The 16,962-nt window shown below is 48.8% G+C and overlaps 1 protein-coding gene and 1 long non-coding RNA gene across 2 annotated transcripts in view; one reads left to right on the top strand and one right to left on the bottom strand.

Annotated features, from left to right (window-relative positions):
* Window positions 1-16,962, top strand: part of DRGX (dorsal root ganglia homeobox) — a 32,327-nt gene that overhangs the window by 12,301 nt on the left and 3,064 nt on the right. The window lies entirely within an intron of this gene.
* Window positions 8,377-12,054, bottom strand: LOC112671982 (uncharacterized). The gene is made up of 3 exons (XR_003143961.2): window positions 11,893-12,054; window positions 11,115-11,513; window positions 8,377-8,954 (listed from the first exon to the last, which is right to left on the bottom strand). It is a non-coding gene; the product is annotated as an uncharacterized LOC112671982 (long non-coding RNA).

The following is a 16,962-nucleotide window of genomic DNA, read 5'->3' as shown; positions in this document are numbered from 1 at the left end:
GGAAGTCACTGGCTCACACATGGCTTCTTCAGCTACATCTCCCATTTGGGGTCTGGGCTGCCCTCCACAGGATCCTGATGTGCCCTTTCCTCTAGACACCACATATTCATTCATTCCTCTAGATGGTCACGTGTTGGTAGGACCTTAGACCCCTACTCTCCTTTTCCCTAGCAAGTGAATCCACTGGGTGTGAGCCCTGGGGAGGGGTCTAGACAAACCCAAGACTGTCTGAGACCAGGACCATTGTGAGCTGAGCACCACAGCCCCTTCCAGCCCAGAGATCCCAACCCACTTCTCCAGGCCTGTGGCAACTTGCAAATAATCCAGAAGAAAGAAATCAAATTCAGTGTCGGCTCCCAGACTCGAGCAGTGCTCGTGTCTCCTTCTCCAGGCCCTGGGGTCCTAGTGGGAACATATGGCCCTGGGCTGAAGACAGTAAGTATCTCTGGTAGGCCACCGAGGTTCTGGCCCAACCCTAGACAGCACCAGGGTGCCCTTCCCCTGAGACTCCAGCCATGCAGCTCCTGACCAGGGCCTGAGGATCTAAGCCAATGCTGCCCTGTGCTGCAGCCAACAGCTGGCCAGCATGAGAAGGAAGGGCAGGATCAGTTCCCCCAGGGGGCACACAGAGCACCTCCCCTACTAGTCCCAGAGCTGACTGCCCGGAGAGCATTATATATAGTTGCAAGGTGAAGGACTCTGAGTTGGGGGTCCTGATCTTTTGGTTTCAGGCACTGTTATGACAGATGTGAAGTCCTTGCCTGGGAAATGTTAAGAGAGCCTCCAGGGGTGTTTGTGGGAGAGCTTGGGGGATGTGGAGGTACAGTTTGCTTAGTTCCTTGAGGGCTGTATGTCCTTGAATGTAGTGTTATGGCTATTCACTTGCCTGGAAATTTTTTGACTTTGAATGTGTTCTGAAACCAGGAGCGCTGTTGGAATACTGGCTGTCAGCTCCTTGAGCAGGCTACACAGGGGGAAGGGACAGGGCAAGCAGGGACATGAGATGTAGAGGACATGGGCTCTGGGAGCCCCCACAACACTGGGCTCCCACAATATAGAGCTGTGAGTGAGGTGGATGGGTGGAGCCCTAGAAGCTCTGTGGCTGTGGCCCAGAGCATGCCAGCAGATGTAGACTCCACTTCTTTTGTCTTAGGATTATGGTGGGGAAGCGGCCCAGGAAATATGAAGGAGAGCAGGTTTGCTGAGCTGTGGCACAGACTGAGAAGTCAGTAGCAAACTCTAGAACGTGGTTTTCTTAGGAAATTAGAGGGAATAATTTTCATTCCTTGGGGAAATGTGGAAAGCTGGGGTCTGGGGTTTGGAAGCAGCTAGAGAGTTGGGGAAAACAAGACCAGACAATATTTGTCCAGTATTTGGACAATCTACACAGCTCGGAACTGCCTGGGCCGTGAAGCTCGGCTCGATGGTTCTGCTTCAGACCAGGGAGCGAGTGCAGAGACTCTCTAGCGCTTGGCCCTCTGCCGCAGCACCATCATCCCGGCCCCAGGGTTTGGTCAGGGAAGCTAAGACACAGCTCCAGGGCTGGAGTACTGAGGATGCCCATCCAGCAGGCTCCTTGTTGAGAGTGGCTGAGGTAGTGTGTGCACGTGTGTGTGTGTGTGTGTGTGTGTGTGTGTGTGTGTGTGTGTGTGGCTGTGTCTGGATAGATCAGCAGGGCTACTCAGGCAGTAGGGAGCCAGGGAAGAGTGGGGGTTAGGCTGGCACCCTTGAAGGGCAGGAGGTCATGACCCCTCTGGGGTGGTGGGTCAAGCAGAGTGCCCATATGTGGGAGTGTGGCCCACTAGCCTCCAGGCTGTGCCCATCATGGAGTGGGGCAGCTGGCTGCCTCAGGCCGGGGAAACTGCCCCCTGGGGATAGAGCTATGTAATTGAAAATCAGGCACTTGTGGGGGTTTCCTCCTTTAATTATCCTTTAATTATCAAGCAGCCGACCAGGACAATGGCCTCAAGCAAGTGGCCTGCCTGGTATGAGTCCTCATCCTTCTGTTTGTTCTCTAGCTATGTAAACCTGGAGAACGGTACTGGCAGTCTCTACTTCTGCTCCTCATCGGTAGGATGGGGATCTAGATCCTAGGACTGAAGTCATAGAACTGAATGGGGAGCACATGAGCTAGAACATCGGAGGCTCTTGGAACAGTGTGTGGTCCATGAGAGGTGCTCTGTAAATACCGTCGTTATTCACCAGATCCCTCGGTTCTCTTCTCCAAGTCCCTGGGTCCCGCTCACCTTCAAAGGAGCCAGTGAAATGTCTGTGTCTCCAGATGTCTCCCATTTTTCTCAACTTTATTGCAGCTGTGACTTATCTTTTCCTTGTACCCTTTATTGTTCCAAATTCGGCAGTGGGTTCCTTTGCCCCTGGTAGGGTTTCCTGGGCAGGGCCCCTCTTCCTTCCCTGGGACTTCATGGGCAGTGATGTTTTGTACTTTGGGATGGTTGGAGAGGACCCATCTTGGCTGGGCATGCAGTTATAGTGTGTTTCCTTATTGAGTATTCTCAAATAAAAAGGCAGCAGAATCCTATCCCATGCAGGGAGGGTGTGCATCACAGTAATGGGTGTCCAGAGAAAAAGCCTTTGCAACACGAAGAATTTTCCTGCACTGTCTTAATGGCCAGCCTTGTGTTCACAATTCATTAATGCAGAGGATGTTATTAATGGCTGAGGGAGGCGCTTGGGTTTGTTCCGGGGAAGTGCTGGCCACAGGACGAGCGCAATGGGGGCAGGAGAGCCACAGTCAGCGGAGGCCCCCTCTCTCTGGTGCACTTAGCCTGGTTGCCTCTAACCTGTGATTCGGAGATCTGGGTGTGAGGTGGAAACTAATTACAGCTGCCCTGGGAGAGCTTTCTTAATTGAGGCCACGCTCACGCTGGGGGATCACAGTCAGTCTCCTGCTCTAGAGGAAGCATCCGGGCCAGCATTCCCAAACTGGAGGGGCCAGGGAGGAGTGGTGGGCAGCCTTTAGGGCAAGGAGGGAATGGGGGCGGCTCAGTCCCTGGGGTCATGCCTGAGGTCGGGGAACAGTAGCAAAGCAAGGGAAAGAGGTCTGACCTCTTCTGACCTTCCCTCCCCTCCCATTGCTTCCTGGGGAGCTGACGTGGGATCCCAGGTTGGAGGGGCTGGAGGCAGACAGCCTGCTCCCACCCCCTCCACAGATCTGTGAGGCCTGAGGAAGTGTTATGTGCCAGGCACTTGCTCAGCGTTGGCATGCAGTAGGTGCTCAACAGCTGCTACCAATTGGAGTAGCAGTCCTGGTCCTGTGCCATCTGTGTGAGGACGGAGCAGGGGGAGGCGAGAGGCAGGGTGTCCAGTGCTGGGGCAGGGTCTGGTCACATCCTTCCAGAGAACAAAGGCCCCTTAGGTAGTCAAGAATGTACCCTCCCTGCTTCACACTGGCCTTGGCCTTGGGCTCAGGCCAAGATAAAGTGTCCAGATCTGGGAGTGCAATGCCTTTATTGTCCAATAAACATCTGCCCACCAAGGCTAAACTCTGAGCTGGAGTCAGCCTCTTCTTTTTCCAGCAATTCCCCTCCATTCCTCTTTAATCACCTTTTCCGAGATGCCTGGGTGGTACAGTGGTTGAGTGTCTGCCTTCCGCTCAGGGTGTGATCCTGGGATCCCGGATGAGTCCTACATCGGGCTCCTTGCAGGGGGCCTGCTTCTCCCTCTGCCTGTGTTTCTCTCTGCCTCTCTCTCTCTGTGTCTCTCTGAATAAATACATAAAATCTTTTAAAATCACCTTTTCCTTTGTGTTGTGGCTTAAAAAAATCACATTAAACATTAAACATTAAAAATTGTTTAATTCTGAAATATATATTTATTAGAAAAATTCATAAAACATGCATCTGGAGTTTAGTGACCCATTTTAAGCAGCTATGTAACCACCCTCTAGGACTTTGCCTGCATCCCAGGAGCTCCCCAGTCCTGGGCCCCTCTCTCTTCCTAAATGAGAGCACTGCTGACTTTTATGGTGACCTAGCTTTGCCAACGACCTAAGCAGACATTCTGAAACACTGTTCTTTAGACTGAACTTTTTTGAACTTTACATAGAAATGAAATCATACAGTACAGATTCTTTGTGTCTGCTTCTTTGGCTGAACATTGTGTTTGGGAGATTTATTCATGTAATTAGGTTCAGTGGTAGATTCTTTACGATATGTGTATGATTAGGCCATCTGCAGATAAAGACAGCTGGTCTCTTCCTTTTGAATCCTTTTGCTTTTCATCTCTTTTTCTTGTTTTTCTTGTTGGTGCCAGCCAGAACCCCGAGCACAGTACTGTATAGACATGGTGACAACGGGCATCCTTGCCTTATTCTAGTTCTTTCATAGCACCTTTACTGATATAATTCACACACCATACCATTCATCCACTGAAGTGTACGGCTCAATGATTTTTAGTATCTTCGGTGAGTTGTGCAACCATCACTATGATCCACATCAGAATGTCTTCATCACCCTGGACCCATTAGCCATCACTTCTTGCTGCTCCCAGGGCCCCAGCCTCAGGGCACTATGAATCTTGCTGTCTCTATAGGTTGTGAACACTTTTGCTCTTGCTACAGTGGACTTATTATACGAATAGAATCATATGATATGTGTTTTTGGTGGCCAACTCTGGCCTATTCTTGATCTCAGGGTTTCACAGTCATGTTTGTCATCTTTTTGTTTTGTTTTGTTTTAGATATTCTTTATCAAAAAAGATATTTGCATCTTGGTTTTCTATGGGTTTTATTTTAATTATTATTTTAAAAAATCATGAATATGAATGAATGCTGAATTTCACTGAATACTTTTTCTGCTGCTGTTGAGGTGATCACATGATTTGTCTTCCTCAATGTATTAATACCGTAAGTTACATTGATTGATTTTTTAATGTTAATCCAACTGTGCATTCCTGGAATAAACCCAAATTAGATGTGACATGTCATCCTTCTTATATAGAGCGGATTCAGTTTGCTAGTTCTTTGTTCAGGGGTTTCTGCATCTATGATCATGAGGAAATTGGCTTGTGATTTCCTTAGAATTTCCATTCCAGGTGTTAGTATTGTTTTACTTTACTGCCAAACTGAGTATAATAAAAGCAGCAGTAGTACTGCCCAGCTATTTTATTATCTATCCTGGTTCCCAGGACTGGCTGGGCTCAGCCAGGCAGTTCTGTTGCTGCTTTTGCCTGGGCTCTCTTATGAGGTTACAGTCAGATGGCCGCTGGGGCTGGTATGTACAACATGGTGGCACCTCCTTGTCTGGAGTCTTGGCAGGGATGCTAGGAGCCCAGGAGCTCCCTTTTCTCTCTTCCCATGGTGAGCTTGGGTTGGGATTGAATGGTGGTTGATTCCCAGGAGTGGAAAGGCAGAATATGCCAGGCTTTCTTAATGCTTAATCCACAACAGGCACAGTGTTACTTCTGGATGCATTTTATTGATTTAAGCTGGTCCTAGAGCCAATCGAGGCTTGAGTGGAGGGGACTGCTCACAGGTGTGAATGCTAGAAGCTCAATTCATTGAAGGCCCTCTTCAGAGGCTGAGTGACACAGATGCCGAGGATACTCTGACATCATGATTTGAGTTGAGGTGTTTGTCTTTGAACCTACCTTGTTTCCTAGTGGTGACTACAAGCCCTTTAAGGGTGCTGGCATATCTGACTCACCTCTAGGGCCTTCCAAGCCACTCAGCCTCAGCCCCAAATACAGAGTCTGATGCAGAGTAAATGGTAGTGAGGTTTGGGTAAACAAGGAAAGAAGGTCATGCTGCTCTGAGTGTGAGAGACTGGCCTCACTTGGGAGACTCCAGTTTACTGGTCCTACCCTGCAGTGCTGGCCACCTGTTGCACCCCACAAACAATAGGACCCTCTTGTGCTTAATTCAGTACCATTGAGTACCCCACTTTGTCAGGCCTGAACCTCTCTGGTGATGAATCAGACACATCCCAACCTTAAGGGATTCACAAGTCATGGGTGGGCTTGGAGAGATAGTCAACAAAGAATTCTATCTCATGTGACATAGTCATGTGTTCCTATAGAGGCCAATAAGGGCAGGCAAAGTGTTGGGGAAGTCCTGAGGAGGGAGGACATTTCTCCCCATAGGACTAAGGAAGCCTTTCCAGAGGAGATGTTTCATTTGGGCTTGAAGGGAGCATAGGAGTTACCCAGTGGGTAAGAGGACTCCAGGTAAGAGAACAGCATGAGCAAAAAGGCATTGAGGCAAGCAGGCCTAGTATGTTGAGGAAAGAGAAAAGCATGAGGTTGGATGGCGCCACATTCCCGGGAGAGGATGGCATAACCTCAAGGTGAGCCCAAGTTCTGGATTCAGACTTCCCATGGCCCAGAACCATTTCCCTCTTGTCATAGGGTCAACTTAGGGAAGACACCAGTCTTCTCTTCACCTGTGACATGAGGATCATGATGGCCATACCCAATATTGCTTGTGGTCAGTACAATATGTATCCATGCCTGGCACATCCAAATGTCCAGTATGTGCTGGCAATAATTGTTAGAGTTCTGCTGATGGGGTTGGGAGGTCACTTGGTATCTAATTAGGGCTTAATTTTGGACCTCTGGGGCAGAAAGTCTTACTTCCTGCAGGTATTTGCTCCTCAATGGGAGAGCCTCTCAGCCTGCAAGGCACATTTTATGAGGTCTGAGGTATGGGCAGATCCAGGAAAGTAGCAGCCCTTCAGGGGCCTTTGGCTTGTTTGTAAAGGTGTAGGTATTTGGGGAGCAGGGAACCCGATGGGGCAGAAGGTAGTCACTGCTTATGGGGAAAGTGACTGGGTCAGCCCTAGCCTTCTCCATGACTACTTGATGTCAGGAAGACAGGGGAGAGAATCCCAACACTTAAGATTTGTAAGGAATCTTCTTAATGAGTGGGTTCACATTCCAAGATATAGTGGGGAAACTGAGGCCCAGAGAGGGGCTGGGACTGCCCAAGGTCATGTAGTACATCTGTCAGAAGCAGGACAAGTCAGAGACCCAGGTGTCCCATCGTCCAGCCGCCCACACCCTGTATTGATTCTGTTTCCTTTACAGGCACCTGCTGTCATTCTCTGGCTTTAAAAACTGCAACTCACTTTCCAGAAGCCATTTCCTATGGGTGCTGATGGGTTTGCCCTTCCTGCTAATCAATGGGGCCCTGGAGTGCAGGGAGCTGAGCAGAAGGTTTCTGGCTTGTGCCCAGAGGCAGCGGGAGAAGCAGCCTGCCTGTCCAGAGTTTTGGCTGCCACTCGAAGGAGGGTGGGCAGTGCTAACTGGCACCGGGCTGCCCAGAACGCATGTCCCTGCTGCTCCTCTGGTTGTGCCAGGGTCCTTGGATCTGGGTGTTGTCATTATTTGTTTGCCCCTTCGAAGACATCCAAGCAGAAAGGAGACCCTGGTGCTGGCTCTGAGACTGTCATGGCACAAGGAATGTTTGGCTGGGCTGCCTCCCATCAAGGAGCATTTGCTGAACAAATGAGCGGCTGTCATTTGATAGTAGGTGTACAAGTGGTAGGTGGAGTTCAGACAGGGGTGGGATCTAGCATCAAGTCTAGCAGAATAACCTGACAAATTAACCTGGGGATTTTGACATTAATCAGATGGAGCAACTTTGCCGTGAGCCCTATTTCTCTCCATGAGGTACTGAGGAAGCTTAGAACCTGGGAGAGGGTGACTCTGAGGACCTAGAGAGAATGCCAGCTCAGTCAGGAAGGAGAGACTCTCCCTCCCTTTCTGCCTTCCTCATATATTCACAAATATTCAATGTTTACTTTCAAATGGGACATTTCAGTACTGGCAGCAGAAGTATAGGGGTGAGAGGGGTGAAGGCGCTAATGGTACGTTTGGAAGGTGCACTGGGTACAAAAATAAGCACAATTCATGGTAAAAGGCAACATAAACCATAAGATGGAGACAAAAGAAAGCACATCAGGGGTTCTGAGGTAGAAGACATTTGGGTAGGAATTTGACTTGATGCACTTGATTATTGGTGAGTACCCGAAGCCACAGCATCTAAGAATCTGTGCTTACATATGGTGGGCACTTACCAACACCCCACTCAGACAATCCTATGAATAACAAGGGACTGGTCTTAGGAATCACAAAATAGAAACGATCTATCTATCAAAAAACAGGAACTATGTGTGTTAAAGATCTCATAAATCCACTTATTCATTTCCTTGTTCAAATCTGTTACCCTTAACCTGAACTTTCAATAAGAAATCAGTGTGCATGAGCTTTGCTTGTCACCAAAATTATAGTTCACATGCCTTTATGATGAAAATGTGCTATTGGCAGATATGGGATAGAGCTAACTTAATTTTTCCTGTCAGTCTCTGTAGTAGATCAATTAAACTGCCAAGGAGATCAAATATTTCAGACTGTATTTATTACATTAAGTATTTATGTTCAGGCCAAGCCTTTAAAGCATGATGTCATATAGGAATGTAGGCCGATTAGATCAATTCAGCAGAATTTGCTGTAACTTAATGGAAATCTAATTGTGTGTTTTAATTTAGTGTCCAGGAGGTAGTATGTTCTCCAAACAAAACCACTTTCAGGCTTCATTTAGGGGCCAGATGGCTCTTGCACAGACGTTGGTGATGGCACACGTTGGTAGGGCCGCAAGGAAGAGGTTGTGTTGTTTTAGGGGGTTTGACTGCTGGTGGGTTGGTCATACCTCGTGCAAAGGGACTCGCTGACCTTGAACCTCACAGAACAGGAGATGGGCCGAGGGCTCCCGGTGGGTTTTCCATGCTATTTTGTCCACCTCATGTTCATTGGTTAGTGTAGGCTGAGGCCACTCACAGTTTTGGAGTGTTAGCTGAATGCTGAGGACATGGCCCTTCTTCCTTGGCTGTATCAGTGGGGCTCTGTTCTAAAGGAGAGTATCTGTTCTCATCATCTGAATGGAAGAAGACTGGAAATCACAAGTCACCAAAAGGACACCATTTTCATGACAGTAACACCTGGTCAATATAGAAAGGGTGGAAAATACAATAAAACACAAAGAAAATTGTAAAAGTCACTCATAACCTTAGTACCCAGAATCAACCACTATGAATATTTAGTATTAGTACATTTGTTTTCTTCCCATCTGTAAACGTATATCTCTAATGAATTTATATATTTTATAACTTAGAAATTAAAAATTTTAAGCCAAAAAGTTTAAATTTATCGATATTTTCTACTAATAAATTTTTATATGTATTTTAACTGATGCCATGTGGATATGGCACATGGTTGTACATATATGTGTGCATATATGTACTATGTGTATATACATATGTATTATGCATACATGGATCTGTATGTACAGCACATACCTACATGTACCAAAGTGGGATCATATTGACTCACTTATTTCTCAACAGAGAGAGAGAGAGAGAGAGAGAGGCAGAGACACAGGCGGAGGGAGAAGCAGGCTCCACGCAGGTAGCCTGAAGTGGGACTCGATCCCGGGACTCCAGGGTCATGCCCTGGGCTGAAGGTGGTGCTAAACCTCTGAGCCACCTGGGGATCCCCCCTACTTTTTTTTTTTTTTAAGATTTTATTTATTTATTAATGAGAGACATAGAGAGAGGTATAGACACAGGCAGAGGGAGAAGCAGGATCCCTGCGAGGAGCCTGATGTGGGACTCGATCCCAGGACCCTGGGATCACGCCCTGAGCCAAAGGGAGATGCTCAATCGCTGAGTCACCCAGGTGTCCCTCTCAACCTACTTTGAAAACTTAATATTTCATTATTATATGTCATCATAGTTTTTTCACAGCACTAAGTATGCTTCTATAATATAATTCTGTCATAGCTTTCGTGTGTTCTCCGTGGGTGACTATAACTTATTCAGTCAGTTCCCTGTTATTGGGCCATGAGGTTGGTCACATTGTTACCATTTGCCACACTAGATTGACTTACTCTGTAGTTAATTTAATTTTTAGCCCGTTCATGATTTATAGGTTTTTGCTAGATTAAAAAAATAGGAAAAAAAACCCCTAGAGCCCCAACTCTGGAAATCTAGTAATTAAAAAGATGACATTTATTTTTATTATTTTTTAAAGATTTTATTTATTTGACAGAGAGAGAGAGAGGGAGAGAGAGAGAGAACACAAGTAGGCAGAGAGGCAGGCCGAGGCAGAGGGAGAAGCAGGCTCTGGGCAGGGAGCTTGATGCAGGGCTCGATCCCAGGACCCCAGGATCATGACCTGAGGCGAAGGCAGATGCTTAACTGACTGAGCCACCCAGGCATGCCCCAAAAGAGGACACTTTTAAAGTTTGTTTGTCTTACTCCCCAAAATTCTGTTGGCAGAATTAGCTATTTTAGTTTGTGGTCTGATAGGAAAGGCTCAGCTGAGGAAGCAGGCCAGGGTGGCAGCAGGGTGGCAGTCGGGCATGGGGGACAGGCACCGAACTGGCGGCTGCTCCTGCTCCCGGGCTGTGGGCTGTGGGCTGTGGCAGAGCTCCCGGCTCGTCCTGGGTGTCCTGGAGGACAGGGGCTGCTCACAGGGCCAGCTCTTCAGCTGGTGGCTGACATGAATTGGAACAAGTTGGTAATTGGAACAAGTTGTGGGTTGTGACTTAGAATCACCCTTTAATTTCTATGGGGTTATGGAAATAGTAACTGTTTGAGGCCTTAGTGCTGGGTGTGCCATGGAATGTCTCACAGAGGTGCTTGTCTCACTGCCCCCCACAGACAAGGAGCCCGAGGTGTGGAAAGATGGAGAGAGACCCCTGTGCCCGGTGAGCGGTGGGGCTGGGGGTCACACGTCAAAACCCTCTTTCCTCCACCTCAGAGGCAAGCTGCATCCGCTTTTCAGGCCTCAGAGACCCCCTGTTGTTGTTCTCACTTTATGGAATCTTGATAATGGGTGACTCGATTTGGGGGTAGACTTTTTTCTCGAGGGTCTTTGTTACCTTCCTGATGTAATAAAGGGGGGTGCTCGGGCTGGCTCAGTGTCTCCCCATCACTAACAGTCACAGGCTGGGGCAGTTATCTTAGCATACGTGCTGCCGAAGCGAGCACTGCTGGGGCGGTTATCAAACAACTTTCAGACATCATCTCTTTGAGACAGTCCCTGCTGTGGGCCAGGGGTGTCAGGCCATCCTGGGGTGTGCTGCTTTCCTTGCTTACCCCGTACCAAATGGCTCCAGGTTACTGTGCATTCTGAGTCTTTTGGCTGTCGTAAATTTTTGTGTCTTTTCTCAATATTAGCCATCAATGAGTCTGCCATTAGCAGGCACATTTCTCTCTAGTGGGTGGTAGTCTTTGAAACTGAATGATTTATGTTAGAAGTGCACTTGAAAGAATCTCTAAGTACTTTGGTGAGATCCTTGAGTCTGGCTTTTCAGAGCAAAGCACATATGCTTTGGGATCTGGGATTTTAGCTGGTAACTACTGGTCCATCTGCCATCCGGAGCACTACACAGGTGGAGCTCTGTGGTGTCACTTCTGGTTTTCAGTCAGGGTCCGGGTTGCCGAAGCTGTTCGGGCAAGGAGGCCTTGGGGAAATCTGGCCATGCTATCGGTACTCTGGAATCATGAAGAAATCGGAGTTAGTTTTATGAGACTCTTATTTGTGGAAATAATATTTTTCTTTGTTAAAAAAGGGTTATAGGAGTTAAGAGCAATGCTGGTAGTAAGTTCTAACACCATCAATTGAAATTTTGAAAATGCGGTAAGGTTGGAAGAACGCAACTTTATAATTCACATCCCATTCTAAAACCACTTTTTTTATGCTGAAAGGGAGTTAAATAAAGCCCTTTCTCACTCAGTAGCCCATGTGCATGGTTCTCTAATGTTCCTTCAAGGGGGCTTCTGGGTATGATGACCAGGAACCTAGGAAGCCCTCTGCAAATGCACAGCATGTGATGGTAAAGAAAGAAAAACTCCTTTTTTTTTTTTTTCATACTTTTATCCATTGCTTCTGTTTCATTCCTGGCACGAGAGAGATAGAGATAGTTATCTTGTGCCCACTGTGCCCTGGGGTCAGCCCAGCTAAATAGTTTCATTTTTCACTTCACCCTCCTCCCTTCCTTCTCTCCTCCCCTCTCCCCTCCCTCAAGTCTGATGGTCTGACCATGACAGAGGGCAGAAAGAATTTATCCTCCTTTCCCCCGCAGGTTCCTCTGCTAAGGCAGCCCACAGCCTATGACGTTGCAGTGAGCTTACTGTGAGGTCATATTGACCACATGCTCCCCTGAGCCACACCCCCCTGTGTAGGGTTGGATCCTTGGGCACACATCAGAGACTCTATACCTTTCCCTGATAAATATTAGCATGTTAGATTTGTCTCCTTGTTTGCTTTTGATCTTGTCTGTTGTACAGATTGCTCTCTGGCTTGCCCATATGTGCATTCTGAATTGGCACATCTTCCATGTTCTCATCCAAGTAAGGGCAGGGCAAAGCGTGACTCCCAGTGGTTCCTCTGTCAGCACTCCTCGATGTGGCTGTTTGGACGGGTATGAGTCCACCTATAAGCATCAACCCCCTTTGAAGGATGCTTTAGCTACTCTTCAGACTTGAGGTGTAGATGAGGAAAAGAGGGTGACATCTCTCAGGGGCTGTGCACCAAAGAATCTTGTTGACCTGGGACCATCTCTCAGGTCACCTGCTGCCTTACAGTGGAAATGCCCACCCAACGGGCATGGTGCAGAGCATGGGGCAGAGGCCTGGCTCAAGGGAGGTGTACAAACCATGCATTGCTTCCTTAGCCAAAGACACAACTGGCAGGGTGGGTTGAATGCTTTAGCCCATGGATGTGAGGTGGTATGTAGCTGAGTGGGGGGTGCTTATCCTGAGGGACTTTGGAGGTTCTCACCCATTGGAAGAGCCATACAGGAGTCTCAACAGCCATGGGCAGTCCTCATGATCCTGATGACCTTGACCTGAACTCTTACAGTTTTATTTATAAGAATTTATTTTACCTTATTTTATTTTTAATTGTGATAAAATATGTAGAAGGTAAAATTGATCATCTTAACTCCTTCTAAGTATATAGTTCAAAAGGATTCAATATGTTCCTCTTGTGGGGCAACCATCACCACCTTCCAGCTCCAGAATTTTTTTCATCTTCCAAAATTGAAGCTCTGCCCACTGAGCAAGAATGTCCTACTTTCACCTGCCCCAGCCCCTGACAGCCACTGTTCTATGTCTCTATGAATATGCCCATCTAGGCATCTCACGTAAATGGAACCACGCAATAATTGCCTTCTTGTGACTGGCTTGTTCACTTAGCATAACATCCTGGAGGTTCATCCATATCGTAGATGTGCCAGAGTTTCCTTCCTTTTAAAGACTCAACAGTTTTCTTTCGTGTGCATAGTCCTGACAGTGCTAACTAACCAGAGTGTCCCAGAGTCGTCGTGTTCCTGGTCATCAGTTTCCCCATCCCTCCAATGTCGGGGGTGAACTAGATCATGTGCACAGACTTTGCTCCCTCCTGCAGCCTTGGTTTTGGGAGCTAATGTGTTTCTTTTACTCTTGAATCTGGGTTTTGAGGGCCAGGAGTGTAGTTATTGGTGGCTTTCTTGGGAGCCCACCTGCTGTGGATGTGACTGTGCAGGTGTAGGCTGTGGATCCTAGGGAAAGAGGCTCTGTTTTGTCCAAGTGGCACTTCTCCATCCTGCAGGTGGCCTATTCATCACTGAGTCACAGACCTTTTAGTTCCCTGCTTGACGCTTACATTGGAACAAAGCCTCACCACTGGAGGCAAGAATCAGCCTGACCAAGTTGAGCCTGCCTTTCTTGGGCTGGTCTGACAGGGGCAGGCTGCCCAGGGCAGATCCTGAGAACTGTGGTCCCTCCCAGGTCCCTGACAGGCCAAAGGTCCAGGCAAGCTCCCCTCAGACTTTTAGTACCTGCCCCGCTCAGGCTGCCCAGCCTCTCCCAGTCCCTCCTCAAATGTACCTCTTTTTAACATTCATTTTAAAATTAAAATTGTGTTTCTGATTTTTTAAAGATTTTATTTATTTATTCATGAGAAACACACAGAGAGAGAGATTGAGGCAGAGACACAGGCAGAGGGAGAAGCAGGATCCCTGCAGGGAGCCCAGTGTGAGACTCGATCCCAGGACCACGCCCTGAGCCAAAGGCAGACACTCAACCACTGAGCCACCCAGGTGTCCCTGTGTTTTTGATTTTTAAATCACACTAGTTGTAGAAAAGCGAGAAAAATTCTAAATAGATGAAAATGTCCAGTATTCCTACTGCTTAGGGCCTTCACCATTCTTCATATGTGGTCTCCTCAAACATATGCTCCCTTTGGGAGCATGCTGGAGGGGGTCCCAGTCCTTGGATGGCACTGGCACTGTCCCAGCATGTCCATGGCACTGGCACTATCCCAGCAGAGCCTGCAGCTCCCTACCGAGCTGTGACTGGTGTCTGTATGTGGCTGTGTTGAATGAGGGCCAGTGGGAGAAGTGGACTCGGGATCTGACCCAGCATAACTTTCTGCATGTTCCCTGCTTCCAGAAATGGCATGAGGTTAGCAGCCCACCAGGGGTGTGGGGCTGTGACATGGGCTCTCAGAATTCCCTGTGTAAAGTTGGCATTTGTGATTTGTCCCTGCATATTGACCCTCAGTCAGAATTGAGGTGGGAGGCCACAGTTGTGTTTTAACCCCTATTACAGCGCCGGAGCACTGAAACACCATCAGAAATTTCTGGTCCCACCTAAACAGTAAACTGGCAGACTTGGGCCAGTTACTCCTGGAGCTCAGTTTCCTTACCTGGAGAGTGGGGATGAGTAATGCACACCCCCTCGGGGTGGCCAGGATGGTGACAAGGGGCCACTGTGGGTGCTGGTAAAGGTGAGCTTCCCTTTGTCTCTGAGCAGGCTTGGAAAGGAAGAGAGACATCCAGATGTGCTTGAGGAGAGAGGAAGGTGTCCTGCCCTGGCATGGAGACCCGTGTCCCCAGGAAGGGAGGTGGGAATATCCCAGTGGATGCTGCTGGGGCTGTCTCGTGAGGGCTGATCTTATAAGTGGGCGCAGGGGCCAGTGGCTCTCCTCGCCTGCCTGCCTTCCTCCGTATATACTTCCCAAGGGCCCAGCCTGTTTCAGGCACTGTGCCAGGTATTGGGGACAGAGGGGTGAATAAGATAGGAAGATACTTGACCTCTTGGGAGTCTTCAGTCTCTTGGGGGGGGGGTCGGGTGGAGGGAGACAGACCACAAACAAGTCAACAACCTGTCAGCAATCCCCTACCATTGTGGCCGATGCTCTGGAGATTTGAGCAGAGTGGAATGTAGCCAAGGAGCCAACTTTGGATGGGGAGGTCTTGAAGGACCCCCGAGGAGGTGACGATCTAAAGGAACCCTAAAGAGAGAGAGAGGTGTGAGGAGAACATTCCAAGGCAGAGTGTGGGGCTCTTCACCCACAGACCGAGCCTGGGGAAGGGTCCAAGCTGGGGAAGAATGTGCCTTCTTTTCAGACAGAGGGACACAATGCTTGAGGAGCAGGCCCCCTGCCTGGTGAGGTCCAGCTTGGCCACTTGCTATTCACTCCCAATCTCCTCATCTGCAAAAAGGGAACTCTGAGCAATACAGCTCCATGTAGGCTCTGCTGTGATGCTCTGTGAGCCTGTGGAAGCATCCTGGCCAGCACATGGGAAGGAGAGTGCAGTGTGAGCCTGATCATGCAAGAGCTTAGCGGCTTAAAAGGAATTTGAATTCACTTGACAAAGGGATTTTGGTCCCTTGGTATACCCAGTCTCCAGTGCTGCTTCCTCCAAAGCTGATGAGCACTTTCAGAAAGAGGTGAAGGACTGGCTTAGTGGTCCCCTTCCTGTCAGAAGGGGAGAAAGATTGGCTCATCCACGTGGGTCCAGGGGCCGTGGCTGACCCAGGTCTCAGGCCTTAGGGAAAGGCACTAAGTCCCAACTGTCCTTGGCAGGGCCAACGTGGTCCATCTCCTGCTCCCCTGGTGGGCTCTGGCTCTGGAGTTGGCCCAGGATGACTGGGTGGGGAGGGGTGTGGAGGCTGCTGGGATGTGCATCTCCTGCAGGGATCACAAATGCAGGTCCATTGCTTGTTCTGTCTTGGGAGCTCAGAAAGTCTCTCAAAGCATGTCATGCCGACAGCTGAGTTTATCCACCTGGTCTGGGTGTGAAATCTGTGACTCTTGCCCCCAGACCTTCCTGTGATAGGCAGCTGGAACCCATGGGTGTCCCTCAAGGACAGGGGTGGTACCAGGACTGCTGAGTACTGTTTACTTCTCCCCTCAGAGCTCAGATGGGAACAGGACCACAGGATTCCATGGTCAGACTCTCCCCATCCTCCTCCACATTCACACACACACACACACACACACACACACACACACACACACACACACACCATTCTTTGTTTGCTCCCATCTTAGGAATGGCAGCTCCATTCATGTGGGTGCTCAGGCCCAAGCCTAGGTATCATGTGTGAATCCTTCCTTTCCATCACCTTCCTTGTGGTCCATGAGTGGTCCGTGCAAGCTATACCCTTCCCCATAAACTGGAATCTGGCCACCCCTCACCTCCTGCTCTCTAGCCATGTTGTGCCAGGCCACTCTCCCTAGGACTGCTCTACCCCACTGGCCTTCCCACCTGTCCCCGATGTAGGTAAGCTTGTGACACACTCTACTCCAACCTACTGAGGCTTCCTTGTATTGAATTCTGCTCAGGCTGCTGGGCAGCCTGGACTTGATGGCCTTGATCCATCTGCTCCATCTCTCCCCTGTAATCTTTGGCTTCCATCAGTCAGAACACCCTGCTGCTCCCTGAACAGGTGACTTCTCTTCCGATGTCCATGCCTTTGCATTGCTCTCCTCCTTGGCTGCATGCTCTTTCTAGACGTTCATGTGGCTGCCACTCTGACGAGTTGTGCTCAGGTCTCTGCTGAGCATTGTGTTCCATTCGTGTTTTCTGGAGCACATATTACTGTCTACCTTTGTAGCAGCAACTCAAGGGCTCCAGTATACCTTTCCCCTAGAACTGTACTCCGTGAGGTT

The sequence above is a fragment of the Canis lupus genome, chromosome 28 (assembly GCF_003254725.2).
Source record: "Canis lupus dingo isolate Sandy chromosome 28, ASM325472v2, whole genome shotgun sequence".
In the NCBI taxonomy this organism is placed as follows: domain Eukaryota; kingdom Metazoa; phylum Chordata; class Mammalia; order Carnivora; family Canidae; genus Canis; species Canis lupus.
The sequence above is the reverse complement of the archived record's forward strand: the minus strand, read 5'-3'. Positions and strand labels throughout refer to the sequence as shown.